Genomic DNA, 23,801 nt, shown 5'->3' with positions numbered 1-23,801 from the left:
GAAAGACAAGTCTTCATTTGTAATAGCTGCTTCCTCTTCATGTTGGAATACAATGAATCCAAGAACACTGAGAGGGGGGGGTGAATCAATGTTCTACTGGTAATATAAGATTTTACCTTATTACAACATACACATATAAACCAGTAAATGAAGAAACATATAACATGAAGTAAATAAACCAGCCACATGAATGAACACCATAACACACAAAGTTTATACATGGAAAAACTCAAAGAGGAAAAACCACAGTAGGATTTGTGACCCATAATATCAATTCACTAGCCATATGAAAGATATTACATAGTATGGGGGCCTGCACATGCAAGAAGGCGCACTGCTCAACACAAAAGAGTCTCACTGACTATAAGTTTTGTTGAGATAAAACAATATTGGTGAACTCACAAATTGCATCTGCTATGCCAAAAAGAATCCGATTATAGCTCTGTTTTGTACCAGTTCTTAAACCCTTTTACCGGTATCTTCTTTTCTCCAAGAATGCTTTACAAACCATCCACTGATCATTGCATGATATTACTTTCACATACAAATGATCTACATACTTGTCTTTCGCATCACACTGTTTTGCTTCCTTATCCTATATGCTTCTATATTTCACAATGACCTAATAAACTAACTTATATACCCTTTAAAAACAATGTGCCTTATGTCGGCTTACAATACATTACAAAAGATATTTAATGTCGGCCCTATACAATAATTAGAAAATGATTTAATAAAAATTTTCAGATCCCAAACTAATGTCAGCTTCACAGAAGTGTTGGATCCCGGTGCCGGTGCCGGTGTCGGTTGTGACCTTGTTTACTCCAATGACGGTATCTACTGGTATATGCCTTCTACAGAATCTTGTTGCCATCAATGAAAACATATGAATCCAATGAGTGTCAATTTCCAACAATCTCCCCCTTTGACATTGATGGCAACACTCATGTGAAAAAAGGATTCCCTATCGGTTCAACTGAAATATGCTCCCCCTGAGCTAATTGACTATGTTTGCAATATACTCTCTATCTGATATTCTCTCCCTAGGATTATATACATATTTTTCACATACATATCCTCCCCCTTTGGCATCAATGCCAAAGACCGGTGAAAGAATTGTTAAGAATCTGTGCAAAAGAATGAATAATTACAGATTACTTTACTGAAGCTTGACCAATTTCAAAATTTTTGGATAAGCTTTCTCAAGTAACTATATATAGGTATCCCAACCAGTTTTGAATGTTTTAGATATGGATATAAGTCCGCTCAGTAGATGTGCAAGTGTTTCTTTCTTAGTGACTTCTCCTGGTGTGAGCTTCGCAAGCATGTCCATGCATTCCCTCTTATGTAGACCAGGTGAATCCAATCTTGGACTCAGCAAACCTCTGAGACTTCTTGCTCTATGAATAATCTTATCTCTTTCTTTTCAAGAGAAAAAATTTGATTTTCCAAAGTCAAAATTTGTCCATCAATAGATGTTATAAGTGAAGTTAGTCCATCAAAAGAATTAGCAATAGTAGCAATCTTGTCTTGTAACTCTTTTATCCTCTTATCTACATTTGTTGTAAGAATTTACATATTACAACAAAACCTGTAGATGTTATTACACCGTTTCAAATAATTTTCAATGAGTATAAGTTTCTCCTCAATCTTCCTCTTTTTTGTCTCAATAATCTAGTCAAAAGTGACTCTCTTAGCCAAAGTAAATCTTTCAAGTGCTTGTCGGTCGAAAATCTATTGTAATGATTGAAAGTTTTTAGATATGTGCTTTGTCAATACCTTAAACTTACCAGAAGGGCTTGCTTCATTTTCAATCATACAATCAGGAATCAATCTATGCAAAATTGTTATTGACTGATATATTATTCCTTTGTCTACAAATCCCTCCTTCATTAGCTTTTGAGTAGCCATCATCATTAGCTCTGTGGGACTTATCTCTATGATTGATTTCTTCTCAACTTGAGAAGTGTCAATTACCAAAAGTTTTGTTGGGGAATCAACTGTCAGTATAGTACTAGGAGTCTTATCAGTTTCCTTTTCCTTATCCTCTCCCAATGTACCTTTTTTCTCATCCCCTTTTGCACTAGTGGCATTGCCACTTGGTGCAGTAGTTGTTACTACCAGTGGAGTCTGTATACTTTTATTTACTACCAGTTCAGTCAAAATTTGATATGAACTTCCCAAAATTTCTTTCCCTTTAGATCTATCCGAAATGGTGGAAGCTATTGCCTTAGAAAATTCTTCTTAAGAAGTAAGGAAATCAGGATTCTTTTGGAAGAATTTAGACCAACCATCTCTGGTCTCATTTATTATCTCATTTACTCTACCCATCATTATGCTTATTTTACGGGGTTTGCTACTAAAAATTGTTCTGTTGACAACATCTATACATCTTTTTATTTCCTCATTATTTATAGAGCCACACATATTCAAAAGTTCAACTTCCTTAATTTCCCTATCCCTCTTAACTATATCCAGTCTTCTTGCATCTAACTTATTGTACAATGATAAAAGAATTTCCTTCAAAATCTCTACCAAAGCCTTCTTATATATGTCTATATGTAACAAAATTGCTTCTTCTATTTCATTTTGCTCATTTTCATGTAGATGTTCATATAAATTTGACACATTCTTCAAAATACCATCTTTTGTTACCTCATAAATTAACTCTGCACAAGTCATATTTTCTTCATCGTCCTTTTTCTTCTTCCTGTTGGGGGTTGTAGGGGCGGATGGAACTGGTTTCCTCTTCTGAGTAGGTTTCCTTGCCAAAGGTGTGGGCGCAGTAGGCTTTGTCACTTTTCTTACTAGCTTCCTCCTTGGATCCACCTTCTTCTCCTCTACCGGAGGCTTGCCATTTTTCTTCCTTTGCACCCTTCTGAATGCAAGAGGTTTATTATCCTCTACATCAGAGTCAGAAGTGATAGGAGAAATGAAAGTTGTTGGTCTCTTTGCCTTAGGAACTCTAACCGCTGCCGGTTGATCTATCGGTTTAGATCTAGAAACTAGTTTTGTATCTATCCTATGGATAACATTTTGAACGAAGGCACACATTTTATCTATTTTCTTTTCTCTTCTTTTCTTGTTGAAGCCAATTTTAACTTCAAGATCCTTCTCCTCCGTAGTGCCAAAATGTTCAATCTTGTCATCTAATGGAGCATCAAGCAACATTTTTGCATAAAGTTCCAAGATGTTGTCATCAAATTCATATCCTAGTTCAGTGACCCATATGTTTCTTGGTTCCACTACTTCCATGAGGGTTTCATCTATTTTTACCATGAAATGGATATTAGTGGAGTATTTCTCCATAATGTGCTTTGAGATCCTCTCCCTCAATCTCATGTTCTCTGGGAAAGATTTGAAGAAGCCCAATAGCTTCTCATCCCTATTGTTGCCAAGACCGGTGATTGCATCTTTAATTTTCATGCCTACTAGTATGTCATGAGCCCAATGTTTCTTTCCCAAACCTGGTAGCTCATTCATGAAATATAACATCAAGTAGACAATAAGATTGCCAAACCTAAATGTTCCTTTCTTGACACCTTTGATCTTGCCAAGATTTAACATTAATTGACTTCTTAAGCATTCACACAGATCATACTTTCCATCATTCCTTAACATTTGGTATGCAACATGAATACAAGAACTGACAACAAAGTTCAATCGACTTGATTGAGTTACCTTGTAGCCGATGATCATGCTGGCAAATTTCACATCTATATCTTTGATGGTGTTGATCCTTATTGACCTTCCATCATAAAATGGATCGGTGAGACTTTCAACCTCAGTATTGGAGATCTTCTTCCCTAGTTCCTATCCAACTTTGGGTAAGCCGGTGACCACCTAAATTTCTTCCTTGGTGATCATGTAAGGCCAGTCCAGCCAGATGAATTCATTTTGGACCCTGCTTAGAACATATATGATCATTTCATCCTTGAATTCTGGTATATACAAGATTTTAGTTAACCCTACGTCTTCAATGGCTTGATATTCCATCTTGATTGTTCTCAAGCTACCTAGTATCATAGATTGATACATTCCCTTGATCTCCTCAGTGCCTAAATCCTCCAAGGTGTAGTAAATATAGGCCTTGACATCTTCTACATAAACTACGCCATCGGGAACCCTCGAGAATGCGCCAATAGAGTCTTCCTTCTTTGCTACTTGAGGAACTTCCTTAAATATAGGTTTGAGCCTATCCTTAACCTCAACAATAGTGGTATTCACAATGAAAGTAGGAGCAAATGAAGATCCGGATGCCATTTCAAAGAAATACCTAGATAATCGATCGTCGGTTTGAAAGATCTTGATAACTGTTGGAAATATTTTCAGAATGCCTTTGCTCACTCTTGATCGCCTTTGATTCGCCTTTGCTTTGCTTTGCTTTTCTTGAGTACTGGGTGAGTGAAAATGAGTTCATTTTCCCTTTTTATCAATGAGTAAACCCTAATCCTTTACTGCCATAAATGCTTAGCAAAGTACCCTACCAAATGCTAGTTTCACAGTTTTATGCTGGGTAAACCTTCATCAATGATCAATACAACTCTCCAGTTCTCTTTCTAGATTTCTTTCGAGGAATATGCAAGATTTTCAATGAATTCGCCAACCCCTAAGGCATATGCCTCAATTACCGGTTGAATTTCCTGATGGTACAAGAATGCTTTGTTCTACCGGTGGAGTTATTGGTGCAATTTCTAGTGTAGTTGCATCTCCACTTGTTTCTTCAGACTTTCTTACCCATATTTTGGTGTTATCATGTTGTATTTCATCTTCTTCTTTCCTTACTCATTTTCTCTAACATTGCCAACCGGTTTAGTCTTGCTTCTGTAGTACTTAGCAATATGACCTTTTTTGTTGCATGCATAACATGTAACATTGTTCTTTTGAATTGCTTTTCCATATCTGATGTTATTCCTTGACCTGTATTGATTAGCCAAATGTCCAAACTTTCCACATGCATGACACTTAATATTCATTTTAGAGTCTTCTAAATTATGACCATATTTCTTACAATGAGTGCATTGACCAGGAACTGAATTGTAGTTTTGATTTTCTATATTTCTACATTGTTTAGCCATATGCCCAAATTTATTACAGACAAAACATCTACCACTGAATTTATAAGCATTAGATTGCCTTACTGGTTCCCTCTGGTCTGATGAGTTCTGTATACCGATTGTCTGATCTTCATTTGCAGTACCAGAGCTTTCTCCTTGTACAAATCCAAGTCCTCTAGAATCATCATTCTACCTTTGTCTTTTCAATAAATCATCCAACTGTGCAACACTAATCTTGAACTTTTCTTTTTACTCACTTGCAGTAGTCAGATCATTTCTCAGAGTTATTATTTGTCTCTCAAGCTCTTGTTCATTATTCTAGGATTGTACCAAATTAGTTTTCAACATATCATTCTCATGAGCTAGTCTACCACATTTTTCAAATTTTTTCTTCAGAGATACAATAAGGCTTTCTTCCTTCTTCTTTCCACCCTCAATTTATTTTGACATCCTCATAGTCAAGTCTTGAATTTCATTTTTCATGAGCATGTTTTCTTGACTCGGCTCCTGACATTGTTCTTTAAGTGCATTTTTCTCTTCATCATCCTAGTTTTGCAAAAGTTCCTTCCTCCTAGCTTGAGCTGATGATAACCTTTCTTGCAGAACAAGAATGAATTCATTAGCAGAATTCAATTCATTTTGCAGCTTCAAGTTTTTCAACCTTTCAATATCATAATCCTCAAGTGCCATCCCAAGTTGCTTCTCCATAGCCATGTTCAATGATTTTGGTTTTAGGATCTTCCTCGAGCTGTTAAACTTCCTCTAAGGTACCAAGCTCTAATACCAATTGTTGGAATACAATGAATCCAAGAACACTGAAAGGGGGGGGGTGAATTAGTGTTATGTCGGTAATATAAGATTTTACCTTATTACAACATACACATATAAACTGGTAAATGAAGAAACATATAACATGAAGTAAATAAACCAGCTACATGAATGAACACCATAACACACATAATTTATACATGGAAAAGCTCAAAGAGGAAAAACTACAGTGGGATTTGTGACCCACAATATCAATTCACTAGCCATATGAAAGATATTACATAGTATGGGGGCCTGCACATGCAGGAAGGCACATTGCCTAGAGCACACTACTCAACACAAAAGAATCTCACTGACTACAAGCTTCTGCTAAGATAAAACAATATTTGTGAACTCACAAAATGCATCTACTATGCCAAAAAGAGATCTGGTTATAGCTTTGTTTTGTACCGATTCTTAAACCCTTTTACCGGTATCTCCTTTTCTCCAAGAATTATTTACAAACCATCCACTGATCATTGCATGTTATTACTTTCACATACAAATGATCTACATACATGTCTTTCGCATCACACTATTCTGCTTCCTTATCATATATGCTTCTATATTTCACAATGACCTAATAAATTGACTTATATACCCTTTACAAACAATATGCCTTATGTCGACTTACAATACATTACAAAAGATATACAATGTCAACCCTATACAATAATTACAAAATGATTGAATAAAACTTTTCAGATCCCAGACTGGTGTCGACTTCAAAAAAGTGTTGGATGTTGGTGCCAGTGCCAGTGCTGGTTGTGACCTTGTTTACTCCAATACTGGTGTCTACCGGTACGTACCTCCAATGCTGGTGTCTGCCGGTATATGCCTTCTACAGAATCTTGTTGCCATCAATGACAACATATGAATCCAATGAGTATCAATTGCCAACACTTCACTTTTCTGCACTTGATATACTAGATAATAAATCTGAACCCCATTCATATTCATTTGAATCTGTCTCTGAACCATTATATTGGATTACACCACTGTACCATACAAGAATATTGTATTGTGGAAATAGCTCTTTGATTTTGGCCCTTTCTTCTTTCACTGCTTCTGGAATATCTTGCTTAGATTTAGCACTTGCTCGTATTCCTTGAGCTTGTTTACAAGATTCTTCTTCTCTTTTGATTGCAAGTTCTTCCTATTGTTTCTCATATTCTTCTTATTTTTGTTTATTGGCTACTATTTTTGTTGCTTTGTGTATCTTTTCTTGCCATGGTTCTTCTTTAGGGACTTCTTTCTTTCTCCACTTTGGCTGTTGATAATTATGTTACTTTTGATTTGATTTTCGATATCCAAGTCCTAATTTATCTTCTTTAGATTGTGAGTGAGGACAAATAGGTTTTGAAATACCTTCTTGTTGCTTACCAATTGGTCCTTTTCCTTCATATCCCATTTTTTTTATGATCTTATAACCATTTCCATATTGCTCTATGAGAATATTGACTTCTGTAGCTGTTGCTATAGTTTCATTTTCATCTTTGTACAACCAACCAAGAATTTCCTTGTCTTCAGTTTCTTCTGCAAGTGTTCCAGCTCTAACAAATTCTCCATCAAACATTTCTACTGATCTTTCTGATATATGTGGTTGAACATTTGTAGGATTTCGATATGATTTAGGTGAAAGTGGCAAGCTATGTAAATAATATTTTCCCATTCCTTCATCATTTAATTTGATATTTTTCTCAAAGGTTTCCCATAACTTTTCTTGAATTTCTTTGGTAGGATAGACCGATTCTCTGTTATGTAGAACTCATGTATCTTGTGTTTGCTTTAGATTATTGCAATATTGGCTGGAGTCTGCAATTATAGTGACTTCTTGTCCCGCATGAGGAAACTTTACACATTGGTGATATGTAGAAGGAACTACATACATGTTGTGAATCCATGGTCTTCCCAGAAGAATGTTATAAGATAGATTCAAATCTAAAACCTGGCATAATGTATTCCTTTCCATAGGTCCTATTTTGATTGGTAACACCACAGTTCCTTTAGAAGAACATTCTTCTTCATCATAAGCCTTAATGGTTATTTTTTTCTTTGGATATACTGTATTTTCTGAATATCCCAAAACCTTTATTAAACTTAATGCACAAATGTTTAAGCCAACTCCACCATCTATGAGTACGTGTTTGACATGAGTTTTGTGAATGGTGACTTCAACATGTAAGGGAGCATTGTGAGGATGTAGCAAGGACGCATCATCATTTTCAAAAAATGATAATCAATGAGGGGCTATAAGGTGTCCCACCATGTTTTGGAATTGATCTACATCCAGGTCTTTTGAAACTGTCATTTCCATTGGAGCTTTTTCCAAAATTTCCTTATGCATAGGTTAAACTTTGAGAAGCTCTAATATTGATATTTGAGCGGGTATTCTTTGCAATTGTTCCACTAAGTTATATTGTCATGAAGTGGATGTTGATTCATTTGTTATACCTGGAAATATAACCTTCAGTTTGCTTATTTTAATGATGTTGATTGGTTCTGAAGGTGGGTTATCTTTAACAATGATGACATTTACCACATCATCATATGTATAAGTGTAGTTCACTTTGGCTTTGCCTTTGTCATCTTTTGATTTGGATTGTTCACCTTTTTCATAATTTGGAAACAGAGTCTTTAAGGCTAGATGTGATTCGTTTGTCTTATGACTATCTACTGTGATAGTTCCATTATCAATTAAATCTTGGATAAGGTGCTTCAATCTTTGACAATCATTAGTTTGGTGTCCTTTATTCCGATGGTAATTGCAAAAATGATTGTCGTTCCACCAATTAGGTTTAACTTGTGGTTTATAGTTTCTTTCTTCTAGTAAAGTAATCATTTTATTCGCAAGAAGAGTTTTCAAAGTTGATTCCAAGGGTTCTCTAATGTTTGTGAATTTCCTGCGACGATTGGAGAAGAAAGACTTGGATTTATTATTTTCTTGATTGTTATTGTTTGGGATTTGACTTGATAGATTAAAGATTGGTTGTTGTTTTGTAGCACTATTGTCATCATTTCCTCCATTGATGGCATTCCTATTCTTTGACCAAGATTTAGGTTTGTCATTGTTATTGTTGTTGTTGTTGTTGTAGGGATTATTATAAAGCTTTAGCTCTTATTTCTTTACCATTGCGTCTTCTATTTTTAGATCATTTTCAATCAACTTGGCAAAAGAAGGACATTGCATTTTTAGACGATAACTCATTTCACTGATAAGATTATCAATGAAGATGCCCATTTTCTCTTGATCAAGTACATTTCTTGGATACCTATTAAACATTCATTTCCATCGCTGTAAGAAGATCATGAAAGACTCACCATTCTTTTGCTTAACATTGCATAAATCCAGCATTGTTATCTCATTTCTTACATTGTAGGAGTATTGTGAAATAAATCTATTCACAAGTTCTTCAAAAGTTTTGATTCTAGATGGTAGTCTTGAGAACCACCATTTAAACTCCTAGGGAATAGACACATTAGGTAAGTTTCATTGTGTGAAAATTCCTTACTCATAGTACAAAATTCCCTAATGTGATCTTAAGGATTAGATTTCCCATTGTATTTATCATATTTAGGGATTTTGCAATTCTGTGGAAATGGTATCATATTCAAACTTTTGTCAAAAGGATACGGGAGATATCTTCCAATGAATACTTCTTGGAACTCATTCCATTCTACATATCTTGTATTTGTTTTTGTAGAGCTTGCATTTGTTAAGTGAGATTTAACAAGGGATTATCCATACGGTTTCTCCTTGTCTCTTCATAAGTTCTTATATCACTATGCTCTCTTCTTGTGTCATCATGTTCTTTTCTTGTTTTCTCTCCCCTTGTTTCTTCATGGCTTTCTTTGTTTATATCCTTGTTATTTGGATCATCTGTGTTTTGAGTATTACTCATCTCTGTATCTTCTTTCAAGCCTTCTATGTTAAAGTATTGTGGCAATTTAGCTCCTAATTTTGCCAACATTAAAAGATATTTTTATTTTTGCTTCGCTAATAATTTTTCCATTAGTCTATCAAATTTGAAATCTTGCTTAAGGTCTCTAACAGTGTTATTGACTGCTTCTTCATCAATAGCCGTATATCTAAAAGTTTGGAATGTTGAATTATCTTCTTCTTCCATTTGTTTTTGTTGTTTTTTGAATTGTCCGTATTGAGCTCTAGTCCAAACTAGCATGTGATTGCTTTGAAAAATTTCTAAAGTTTTGACCTTCTAAAAACAACTCAATAGGTGATTATTGGTTTAAGAAGGTATGCTTTGTTGATTTTATCACTATTATTGGTTCGTTGTGATAAAGCATCTCTTTGTTGAAAAGCACATCCTTGTAAAATTTCTCCATCAAATTTTGTCCCACAGCCATGTAAATAGTGACAAAAACAGTGTAGGAATGTCCTATGCTTTAACAAGATCTTGCAATTGATATACAGGAATTGTATTCTCTTCTGAGTAGCTTTATAACTGGGCTTTCTTTTCTTAAGGCAATATTTAAAATTCTTATAAGCATATGATGGTTTATAAGTTTGCTTGATTCCAATGTGAGCACAATTTTGATTTTGATATAACCTAAGTTCAAAATAGGAAAGATATATCCAAGATAATGAACAAAAGGTGGATTGATCAAGTTTCGTGACAGAAGATTTTGATATATCTTGATGAGAAACTAATAATGATATTGATTTTTTTTGCGCTTAAGATGGTTGAATCACTCTCTTGTTGAATGTTTTATTCTTATGGAAATCTTTTGGACATAGCCTGTTGGATTGGTAACCCAGTTATCGAACTAGTTTGAAGATGTGTGATAGTTTAAAGACAACTCTACTCAAGAAGGGTTTTGATACTAATTTTGAAATTTTAGTATGATATGCTTTGTCTCAGATGCGAGAAAGCATTTGCACTAACGCTTTGGTCAAAAGTGCTAACTAATGAGACAAATGTGCTAGTATGTTGCTTGAAAGCATTGCTCTGACTATGTTTCAAGGTTTTTTCAATTTTTCCAACAAGTTGTTAGATTTTTGCTCATTTTTAGATGATGATTTTGTTCAATTTTTTACCATCCTGAGCATGTTATAGACATAGAAGACACAATGTTTGAAAAGCAAAATGCACAAGCAAGCATGAAATCCTATGGCAGGCTAAGACAATAATTGTTGAATCTCACATGGGGTTTCCCCCAAGGCTATGCTATTCAAAGCGGATATTTAGATGCTTGACCCCACTGGCTCCACCCTCGACACTCACTTCTCTGGGGCAGCCAAGCACCAGTTTCCATGAAAACTCCCCATGGAAAAATTTATATCTCTACTAAGAACCATATGTGTGTGAGCCGTTCAGAGGTCTGACCTCCTACGCCAACAATTAGAAAGATTTTGGCAACTAGCGCAAGTGGTTTTTAGTAAAGGCTTCCGGTCGTGGCCATACATGCGGTACTTTCAGCTCTGTAAATATAAAAGGTTCCCATCCTATAGAGGTTACACTCCATAGGGTTTATGGGGAAACATAGTGTCGGTATGAACTTATCAACACATGTTGTTTGTGACTTTTGTTAAAAAAACATGATTTATTTAGAGTGGATTAGAAGGAATCAGTATTAGCCTATTTCCACTTTGGGTCGTTCCCCTCTCACTGCCCCCCTCAAGGAAGCTTGGGAAGGAAAACTCTCTAAATTTTACACATAAAAGAGAGTAGGTCTTTTTTTTTTTTATCACCATATGAGGGTGAGAGCATACTTACCTACTACTTCATCAAGCACGGAAAACACAAGTTTAGTTTATCCCTCTACAATCTATGAGCAACTACTTTAAATAAGTCACTCAAAATGCAAGTTGCATGATGTCAACGTATCTCCTTAGTTAAGCTAAATGAGAAAGATATGATGTGTTACTTTCCAAAATAAAACTCCTAATTAACTACGTGAGGAAATGCATGAAATTTTCTTTAAAATAGTTCTGCACACAGATATATTAGTGGTTTAAAATTTTTAGTTCTTGGACATTCGGACCTGCATAAAAAGTTTGTTAGTTGCAAATAAAAGCGCTATCCTAGCAAATGCATTGTCTTCCACCTCAAAAGTGCTAACCTAGAGGACAAAAGTGTGAACCTGCAATACAAAAGCGCTAACCGAAATGAGAAATGCGATAATCTCAAAGACAAAAGCGCTAATCTAAGGATCAAATGTGTTGATTTGCAAACAAAAGCGCTAACATAAATGCCAAATGTGCTAACCTGAGAGACAAAAGCACTAATCTATTAAATGAAAGCATTGTCACAATTCACACATGCGTGAATTTGGATTACAAATGTGTTAAACTTATGTTTGCGAGAACTAGACAAGACATTAGAAAGATATATGCGAGGCTCCAGCCCCACGGTGGGCGCCAAAATATGTCGAATTGAATTTCATCATCAGAATACTACCTGCAACATGTTAGTTTCACAAAATACAAAGGAAATGCTACAGGAAATCTAAACTCAACCAATGAAACTACATGACATTGATATAAAATAAAAACGTTATTTTTTACCTTCATGATTTAAGTCTCATTGTGTCCTAACTCCATTGTTCTTGGTTGCAGATGATGTGCTCTCAGACAAGCACTGATAGCTTCCAAGATGGCATATGAAGAATGGATTGATAATTGATATTTAACTCATACTATGACATGCAATGAAAATGATTTAAAGCTAAATGATTATGCTAAATGAGAAATGCTAAATTGCTAAATTGCTTCAAGATAAAAACTCACGGATGCATAAGTTTACTCAAATGTTTAACTTGAAGACTAACTCTTTCTCAACACAAACTCCTACTTGTTATAGACTTTTCAGAGGATAAGATGATGTGTTGTAGATCAATGGTCATGATCAAATCTGCAAATTTGGATGGTTGTGAGCAAAGCTGAAGGTTGAGAAAAAGGGGGAAGGAGAAGACAAGTGTCACTCATCTCACTTTGACTAGGTTGCTGATTGAGGGAATCTAGGGATGGTTGGAGAAGATTTAGGCATGAGAGGACAAGTGGACTCAAGTCCTTCCTAAGATGTAGAGATGTTGGAGAGAATATAGAAGAAGGTTAGGAAATATGTGTACGTACACAATATTTCATTTATTTTGGAAGTTGAAGATAAGTGGCTAATAAATATTTAATTTATTTTAATTTTGTTGAATTAATTTAGCAACATGATGGATGAGTTGGAAAAGGAAAGATGAAGTGTAGATGGAAAGATGAGTTGGAAAAGGAATTAAATAATTAAGAATTATTTTATATTTGAGACTATAGGATAGAAGAATAACCATTAAATATTAGATATTTAATTGATTGATTAGAGGAATAATTAAATATTAGATATTTAATTAATTTATTAGAAGAATAATTAAATATTAGATATTTAATTAATTTATTAGAAGAATAATTAAATATTAGATATTTAATTAATTGATTAGAAGAATAATTAAATATTAGATATTTAATTAATTGATTAGAAGATTTTTATTTTTTTTAAATAAAAGTGGAAGACCACTAATTTTATTAATTATAATATTTATACAATCTTGGTTCAAAGAACACCAGTAGGAAAGAACCAGGCAAAGAAAACCTCTGGTCTTGCTCATAAAAATCCCATTGGGAAGATAATATGACCCATTACATTGAAGTAGAGAAGTGCAATTTCCAAACCAATCCTATCCCAACCCAAAAAGCCATATAAGCCAATACTAGTTACAAAGATGATACCCAACCCCCCAAATCTGTGAAGTAGATACAAAATTGTCAAAGAAGAAGTGAAGCAAACGAGCATTAGGAGTGCAGAAACCAAGTACTAGAACCCTCATCTAGACGGGACAAAGACTGGGAAGCAGCCACATTTTGAATATCTGGAGCAACCACCTACAAAGGCTCAACTACTCTCAGAAGAGACATAACTGCCTTCATTGAATGAAGGAGGAAATGTATAGCTGAATTTTTTTTTACAACCGCAGCCAAACTATCTGGAGAAACATGATCTAAAAAAGCTACAAGAGAAAACATCATGTAATCATATATGTCAGAAATAAAACCACCTCTTAAAAGTGAAAGTAATTCACAATGCCATCCATTAGATAGTAATTCAGCCCGAGATAAAGAACCACCATAAGGAAAAGCACCAATCTCAAAATGATAAGAAGACAAAGCATTATCCAAATCAGAAGCAGAATAAAAAGAGGGATGAAAGTATGCATCTAATAATGCCCGAACCAAAGAAGCGTCCAAGAGCATATCCATGCACATAGTAATAAAATGAGAAGCAACTTCAACAAGGAAAATATTAGAATTCTCCACCAACCACTGTCTTCCCACCACCTTGCGAATAGCAAGAGAAAAATCCGAAGAATGAATTTTAAACAGCCCACCAGGCTTCTCATCGTCAAAGGAATGAGGATCTTGAAAATCACACTTCTTAACATGCAAATAAATTCTGTAACTAGCAGCCTCCATCACAAAAAAACCGCAAGGAAAAATAAGACACAAAGCAGAATGTCGCGAGCACATAAAAGAGAAGAGAAAAATCATTAATAAGTAAGCTTATCGTACAAGCAACCATAGAATGACACAAGTATAACATAAATGATACAAGATCAGAGATCCACACAAGCCATATCCCAAACACCATACCAACAAGAACACACAGGCCGCCACCTATGAGGAAGACAATTAATAAACAATGCCTACAAAAAAAGAAATGAGAAGCATCATTAATGAGAAAGCATCACACCAGTAGCCATTGAATGATAGGAAATGATATAAGGTTAGATATTCACATGAGTCATATCCCAATCACCATGCCAACAAGCATACACAAGCCGCCACATCAGAGGGCAATAATCATTAAACAATGCCAAGTAATAGAAATATCATGCAAGTCGCCACTTCTGAGGACGATAATCATTAAAGAATGCCAAGTAACAAAGATATCGTGCAAGCATAACAAAACAAGAGATATGAAAATGCAAATAATAAAAGAACCCCTCAATTAGTATGGTATCCCATGAAACAAATCAACTCAAGAGCTAGGAACTGGCCAACACATCCCTTGAAATTATGAACAAGCATGCAAATTTAATGTAATGAAGTAAAGAGGCCAAAAAGGCCCCTTACAACATCCCACTAAAATGCATACGTATTAACAATTTGAAGCAAAATGCAAGGTAAAGGCAAAGCTAAAGAGTATGACCGAAAGGAAAACTTAAGACTTTGAAGGCAAAGGAGGTAGACAACTCTCATCAATATCTACCAAAGTCTAAATATTATCATTTAAGGCCTTATTCGCCAAAAACTTAGCGACAAAATTAGCCTCTCTATAACAATGAGAAATAGAGAAAGAGTTAAATAACTTAATCTGCAACAAAACCTTGTCCAACCAATATTGTAAATTCTAAGAATTACAAGTTCGCTTAGTAACCACATAAAAGATAACTAAAGAATCTCCTTCAATCACAACATCTTTAAGATTTAATGAAATTAGCAAATCTAATCCAATAGAGAGAGCATGAATTTCTACCACATTATTAGTCCCATCTAGAATACACTGACACCTAGCTTTAATAACTTTGGAACTATCATCAGTAACCACCCCAATAGCATACTTCCCCGGGTTGCCACGAGAAGCACTGTCAAAATTTAACTTAAACTTGAATGGGGGGGGGGTAACCAAATACCTCTTTTCTGTTTATTGAAGAAATCATTTTCTTAGAAATAACTCCTTGAGAAGGAAGTAAATGCAAATATGGCCAATGTCTCATGATCCTACTATCCCAAGAGGTGAAAATGCATCTAGAACTCAAACCTTTGTAAATAAAAGCCAAAGCAGATTTAGAAATAGATTTTTCAATACAGAAGAGAACATCTGACAATGAGGAAACCTTCCTCCAAACATCTGACAATAAGGAAACCTTCTTCCTAAAGATTCTATTGTTCCTTTCCATCCAAATCTTCCAAATCAGAATAGAAGGGGCAATAATCCATAAACAAGAATAAAAAGAAGATGAACATAAATATGGCCAACCCCTAAATTGAGACCGTAGATACCCACATAATGCCGCAGACCAATTTAATTTATCAAAAAGACAATACCAACATTCTGAAGCAAAAGGACAATGAAGAAAAAGATGATCAACCGATTCCAAGGAACAACCACACAAAACACAAGGAAAGACAACAATGATGCCAAGTCTATCCAACCGCATACCCATGAGAACTCTATCCTAGACAGCCAGCCACGCAAAAGCTCCTGCTTTTGGAAGACATACAATATGCCAAAATAGTCTAGAGGGCCATACATCCCCCTATAATTAGCAGATTAATACTTGTATCCATCTTTAACCGAATACTCCCAGAACTTAGAATGAACCCAAATTAGCTCATCATCAGACTCAGAAAAGACAAGTTGACGCTTACTTAACTCCTCAACATATGCAAACTTGAGCTCTTGATCAACCAGGAAATAATCTATTGATTTCCATCTGGCAACCGACATAGGACCAGACAACTCCACATAAAAATAATTAGCCACAAAAATTTCCCAAGAATATTTTAATTGAGACATGAGAATCGACCAATCTCTAAGACTAGTCAGAGAACAAAAACCATTCCAAACCTCCTCCCAAAATCTAGCTTTTTGACCATTATGCACAAGCCAAGATAAATGAGGAAGAATGACAGATCTACATTTAGACATGAAATTCCAAATTGCAGAACCCTTAGGAAGTAAGGAGGCAGTAAAAATAGCCTCCTTGGGAAAATCTCCTAAGTATTTAGCAAATAAAATAGATGCCCACTTATAAGAAGGTTGTTTATATAATTTCCACACTAACTTAGCTCCTAAAGCCAAATTCTTCTTACTTAAGTCTCTAATACCAACACCTCCCCTATCCTTAAGAGAGAAAACCTTATCCCAAGCCAACAAAGGAATTCGAGCCCTATTATTCACATTATCATTCCACAAGAATTACATCATAGTTGACTGCTGATTAGCAACTGCTTTCTTGGGAGCCTTTAAAACAGACATCAGATAAATAGGAACCACATTGAAAACAAACTTAATAAGAACTATCTTACCTGGGAAGGTAAGTCACTTTTGAGTCCAAGAGAGAATCCTTGATGAAACAGAAGCAAAGATTCTTTCCCAAAAGTTATGTTTTTTCAGATTCAGTATAAAAAGGAATCCCTAAATACTTGCAAGGAAATTGACCAACATTAAAACCCCAAAAGTTAACCAACCTCAATTGTACCAAGGGAGAAACATTAAGAAAAAAACCTTAGATTTAGCATTGTTCACCTTTTGACCAGAGAAAGTTGAATAATCTCTTATAATCTTACTAATAACTTTTTCCTCATTCATATTGGCATGTCCAACAAGTAAAGTATCATCAGCAAAAAGACAATGTGAGTGTTTAACAACCATATTTGGGATACTAATACCCTTCCAAGGACCATTCTGCCTTGCAACCAAGATAGCTCTGCAAAGGCTTTAGCTAAGATAATAAACAAGAAAGGAGACAAAGGATCTCCTTGCCTAAGGCCTCTAGAAGAAGCAAAAAAACCACATAGGGAGTCATTCAAAATTACAAAAAACTAGCAGTAGAAATACATGCATTAATCCATCTCACCCACTTGACCCCAAAACCAAACTTTTTAAGAACAGATGAGAGAGCCTGCCAGCTAACCCTATCATAAGCTTTCATCATATCTTGTTAGGACCCAGAGGCAACTGAGAGGGGGGGGGGGGGGGGTTGTGTGAATCAGTTGTCTATTAATTTCAACCCAAATATAACTTAATCAAACTTGATGCATAATACCGGTAAACCAAACTTAATGCCGGTTGACAGTTTAACAATTAATAACAATACCGGTGAAACTTAATGCATGAAACGAAAAGAGAAATAACATCCACAACACATAACACAAATATTTGTACGTGGAAACCTTGTAAGGGGAAAAAACATGGTGGGAAACCTTACTCACAATCAGATGATACTACTATAGATAGTATGTGTGTACAAATGGGGTCTGCACATGCAGAAAGGCCAGCTGCCTAGAGCTCACTGCTCAATCACAAAATGAGAGTCACACTAACTACAATAGGATGGTTAAATCCTAGATGATGTACTGCTCAAAATAGCACTTCATATGCTGGATTCAGTATTGGTTAAGCTCTGATTATCTCCTTCATACCTTCCTTGAATCTTCAAATGATGTCTGTGTGAGTAGCTCTTCTTATATTCGCATATACCGAATATCACAACCTTATAATACCTTTTTCATACCATGTTAATCTCACAATTGAAATCTTACATATATACCAAAACCTAAGACCAAATGTGTAGGTTGACTCACTAAGAAAATTATAAATGAATCAATATGTGATGCATCATGTCGGCTCAATGCATTTACAGTAATAACCAATCAATAAATCATCTCCATAATGTGTCATGCTGATCTGGAATAGATAACGCATGTCGGTCCATAACCTGGACCAATTTGCTGGTAACAACAAATATGCCAACTCGATTAGACCAATAACCAAATCACCAAAACCAAGTATCCAAACCATGTCTTTGACATAACCAAGTAATCTCTAGATGATAACAAGTAATCTCTAGATGATAACAAGTCATCCTATGTGCCGATGAACAATATAACCTACTGGTGAACCAAATACCGGTGACTGTGCATAAGTCATTGAACATGCCGATGAACATAACAAAAGATCTCCAGAAAGATAAGAGCAGATAAGTGTTGTCATCAATGACAAAACCAATGCAACACATCCATAATACCAACATATCTAACTTAAGAATCATAGCAAGAATAGAAAGATGAGAGATAGAATGCAAAACCTCATGGGCCACAATAGCCCCTTTTGTCGTCTCCCTACCAGGAACAAAACCACCCTGCTCACCCAAAATAATCTTGCAGATGAGCTTGGCAAGTCTCACAGAGATTGCCTTAGTAATTATCTTGTATAATGTATTACATAAAGCAATTGGACAAAAATCAACAAAAGACTTAGGATTCTTGTTTTAGGAATGATGGCAATAAGAGTCATGTTTAATTCTTTCAAAATAGACCTGTTACACCTAGCCTCCTCTAAGACAAGAAGAAGCTCATCCCCAAGAAAAACCCAACACTTTTGGAAGAACAGAGCAGTAAAACCATCTGGCCCTAGAGCCTTGTCAGGTGCCATAGAAAAAACAACCTCCTTCACCTCATGACTAGAAAAAGGAGCCATTAGCATTTTATTATCCTCTGAAGAAATAAGTTGAGGAATAACCAAAGCAAAACTATCATCAAAAGCAAAAGTTTCAATTAAATATTAGATATTTAATTAATTAATTTAGAGGAATAATTAAATATTAGATATTTAATTAATTGATTAGAAGAAAAGGATAAATGAATTAATTAATAAAATGTTTCAATTAAATTAATTAATAGAAGGACATTAAATGAATTAAATTAATTAATCTTTTCAAATTAACTATTTAATAGAAGAATTAATATTAAATAAATATAAAATATTTATTTAATCGCTCATAGCCATTTTTATGTGTATACAAGTACATCATCATAGTTGTTGTCATCATCATCATCATAAATTTATTTTATATTATAATTAATAATATTCGATATTGATATAAGTTAATTGGTTCCATGATGGAGATAGAAGAATTGATTGATAAACTGATAGTGAGTGGTAGTTGATAGATGAAAGTGAAGATATAATTAGAATTAAATAATTTTTTTTTTTTAGCTATTCATGCATTTAAGTGTCACAAACACGTCAAATTATATGCTTCTAGTTTTTATTAACACATATTCTTGCATCCATATGTGAGTGTAATATACTATCGACATAATAAAAAAATAAAAAACATAAATATTTGTTTCTATATTGTTTCATCTTTATGTTTAAATCTGATTCTTTCATGCTCTAGAATATCTTAAATCTCAACCTATCCAAAAATTCAAGTGTGCATCTAAATTTATGTATTTGAAAGCATAATATCGAAGATATATTTGAAGTATCACACAAGATCATATGCTAAATCAAAGAGATTAAAGTTATTTTCTATGAATTTACTATAAAGTTTATATAGAAGAGATCAAATGTAACTTAAATCTATGTAAATCCAAATCAAATAAAGAAGATAAAAGATCGAAGTTAAATAGTTAATTAGAATTCATAATAATTAAAGTTAATTAATCTAAATCATAAAGGTTAAGTAAAATAAGTAAATGGAATTAATCATCCTAAAGTTAAATAGTTAAATAGAACTAACCTAATTCTTAAAGTAAAATAGTTAACTAGAATTCATAATAATTAGCATAATAAAAAAATTTAGAACTCATAACTACACATTCAAAAAATAGAGAAAATTTAAATTTAAATTTATGCTTGTATAAAAATATTTTAAAGGAAAATGTTGATTAGCTCTCCATAAAAATTAAAGTTAAATAGTGAAATAGAATTCATATTAAGTAATATTAATTAAACTAAATCTTAAAGTTAATAATAATTAGATTTTATATCATAAAAATTAATCAACCCAATATATTTCTATTGGCAAGAGCTTCTAGTGGTGAAGCACGAGGTCATGAAGTCTAATCTCCCCCCAATCTATGTGGTACCGAAGGACATGTTGCGTCAGCATCACTGGTCACGTTAAAATGTTTACCCGATGCACTACAGTTTATAAGGGGATGCTATACATGAAGTCTGCATCTAAAAATTTAAAAAATTAATAAACCAAAATAATTCATTATGAAATAAATGTAATTTTAAAACTTAGATATCAACATTTTTTTTTAAACTTCTCTAATTTTTCATAGACAATTGAAATAAAATTTAAATATGCTATAAAATTGGAGAAGATTAAAATTTATACAAATTTACCTATGAAAAATATTGTGTGCTCTTGCAATTTGATTCTATGGGATAAACCAAATTGTAATTTGTTTTGATTAAATTTATACATGCCGGTTGATATTTTTGGTGTTGGCTAATGACATATTATTATGGGTGGACAATCATAGTCGATGAATGTAGCTTGCCAAAAGCATACTTAAAATTGCAATCGATGCATGAACATACTGGTGTAATGTGAGTACAAAAGACTAACTCATACCTTTTTTTACCACACTATTACACAAAGATCATCTTCTATTGTACTCACACTACAACATTATGAGGGATGTTGATCCCTACCATTTTTTATGATCATATTCTTGAATGTAGCACAATTTTTTTTCCCAACAATAGACTTATTTTTTACTATAGTCGAGCATTTATTCAACACCTTGCTCCGAAAAAAGAAAAAAATTTTGGGGACAAGGCAACAATTGAAAAAACCTACATATCTTTATTTTTTACTACAGTCAAGCATTTGTTCAACACCTTTCTCTACAAAAGAAAAAAATATTTTGGGGGACAAGCCAACAGATGAATAATAAAAATTTGTGCCTTTCTCAAATTGCGACCGTTATGTATAAGATGTCCCAACAACTAGCAAAAAATCTACTCATACATCCTAAAAAACATTTTGTATTACAAAAACATTTTGCATAGCTTGTCATTTTAATTATAAGTTGCATTCATTGATATTCATTTTTTTTCAACATTTCAAGATCCACTCAATTGCATTCTAAATGATTGCTTCTAATAAAGCCAATGTTCATTTTTTTCAACTTTTGTCTCCCTCCAATATATATGACCCAAAGCATATCTTACTATCGGTGTAACCATTGCACCTCGTTGGGATACAAGTGCTAGTGAATTACTCAAATTTGAAATAGGAAAATCTAGGCAAACACTAAAAATGATATTATATTTAAAACAACATATAACAAATTGCAATATCTTTGTATTATGACTATTTTTTCATAAACTAAAACTAGCAATAAAATGGCACTAAATATTTGTTTCTTTTAAATAGGCTAGATAATTGAAAAGATAGTCACTACTATATCCAAAACTTTGGGTGGATAGGACAATCTTCTATTGAAACATTTAATTAGTGACTAATTCCTAGGAGATTACATGTACAAGCCACTAAAGGTCTGTGCCTAGATGGGAGCGGAATGATTGCCACTACCTTACTAGTCGTAGGCCATATTGTTGGGAAAGGCTACCAGAAACATCATGTTTCACATCAATTTTTGGTGGTTGCAATTCTCCACTACCATCAAGCATTAATCCTCCACTGTTTATTGAAGGCCTTAAAATATTACATGCTTTTTGTGTAAGAGACAGGTGAAGGAGATCTATTGAGGGTTCAAGTGATGAAGATTTTGGCCAAGGTGAATTCAACCATGGAAGATCTTGATATCAACAACGTTGACCATCTACTAAACAATTGACTATGAAGTTTGGACAAAATTTTAGGTTTTGGAATTTTTCTATGGATTAAAGTTAATATTTCAAGGTTTTATTGATTCTAGGGTTTTTAATTCAGAGAGAAAAATGAGGATGTTGTTCATAATTATTTATGTCGAATTTGGACCTATTTGTAAACCCTAATAACATCCAACCGCTAACCTAGATCTATAAACTAATCCAACAAAACTCAATAGAGAACCATCATGCAATGTAAATAAAGCATAAAACAAACAAGATTATACCTTTATATCCATGATAGGATTATCTCGATTGTTCTCCTATCCTCCATGATCTTGTGTTGATAATGGTTGCTCTCATATATGTGTTGCACTTGCACAATAGCTCAAGGAAGAATGAATGTGGTTGTGATGAGGAAAGACTAAGATTGTGATGATGTATGCTCTAGAATAATTTTGGTAGAGAATATTGTTGGCATTTGCATGAAGATTGCATTAATGATATGTTATGTTGTCATTGATGTCAATTAACTGATCATGATATTGTTGATATTGTTGTTATTATTAAGGAGAAACTTTTGCACCAGTAGAAAGACTAGAAGGTGTCAGAACTTTACTTGCATTTGCAGCCCATAAGAAGTTCAAGGTATACCAGATGGATGTTAAGTCTACATTTTTGAATGGGATATTGGAAGAAGTATACATAGAGTAGCCACATGGTTATGCTTTGACTGATGATAAAGATATGGTATGTAGATTGCATAAGGCTTTATATGGATTAAAGAAGACACTTTGAGCATGGTATGAAAGGCTTCATACACATCTGATGAAGATAGGCTTTCTAAGAACCAGTGATGATAGTAACATATATCTCAAGTCTAAAGGAGATGAAATACTGGTCAGTGAAGTATTTGTTGATGATACCATATTTGGAGGTAATGATGTCATGATCAATAGTTTTGCAGATGAAATGAAAAATGAGTTTGAAATGTCTTTAGTAGGGGAAATAAAAAATTTCATAGGCTTGCAGATACAACAAATGAAGAATGGTATTTTCATTACACAGTCTAAGTATGTGAAAGAGGTCTTGAAGACATTTGGTATGAGTGACTGTAAACCAGTTGGGACACCAATGGTTACAAGTTGTAAGTTATCTAAGGAAGATGAATCTAAGTCTGTTGATGAGAAGGAATATAGGTCAATGATTGGCAAATTGCACTATGTTGTTCACAACAAACCAAATATAGCCCATGTGGTTGGCATAGTTGCTAGATTCCAGAAGAATCCTAAGGAAACACATCTGATAGCAACCAAGAGAATTTTTAGATACCTAAAAGGTACTGTTGACTATGGATTATGGTATCCATATGGAGGAAACTTTGATTTGAAGGTGTACACAGATGTTGATTGGGTAGGAAATGTTGATGATCGGAAAAGCACAACTGGTGGAGCATTCTTTCTTGGAGGAAGACTTGTTTCATGGAGTAGTAAGAAGCAGAGTTGTACTTCACAATCTACTATTGAAGCCGAGTATGTTGCACCTTATATGAATTGCACACATACTATTTGGA

This window comes from Cryptomeria japonica, chromosome 6, assembly GCF_030272615.1.
Source record: "Cryptomeria japonica chromosome 6, Sugi_1.0, whole genome shotgun sequence".
Taxonomy (NCBI): domain Eukaryota; kingdom Viridiplantae; phylum Streptophyta; class Pinopsida; order Cupressales; family Cupressaceae; genus Cryptomeria; species Cryptomeria japonica.
Note: the sequence above shows the minus strand (reverse complement) of the source record.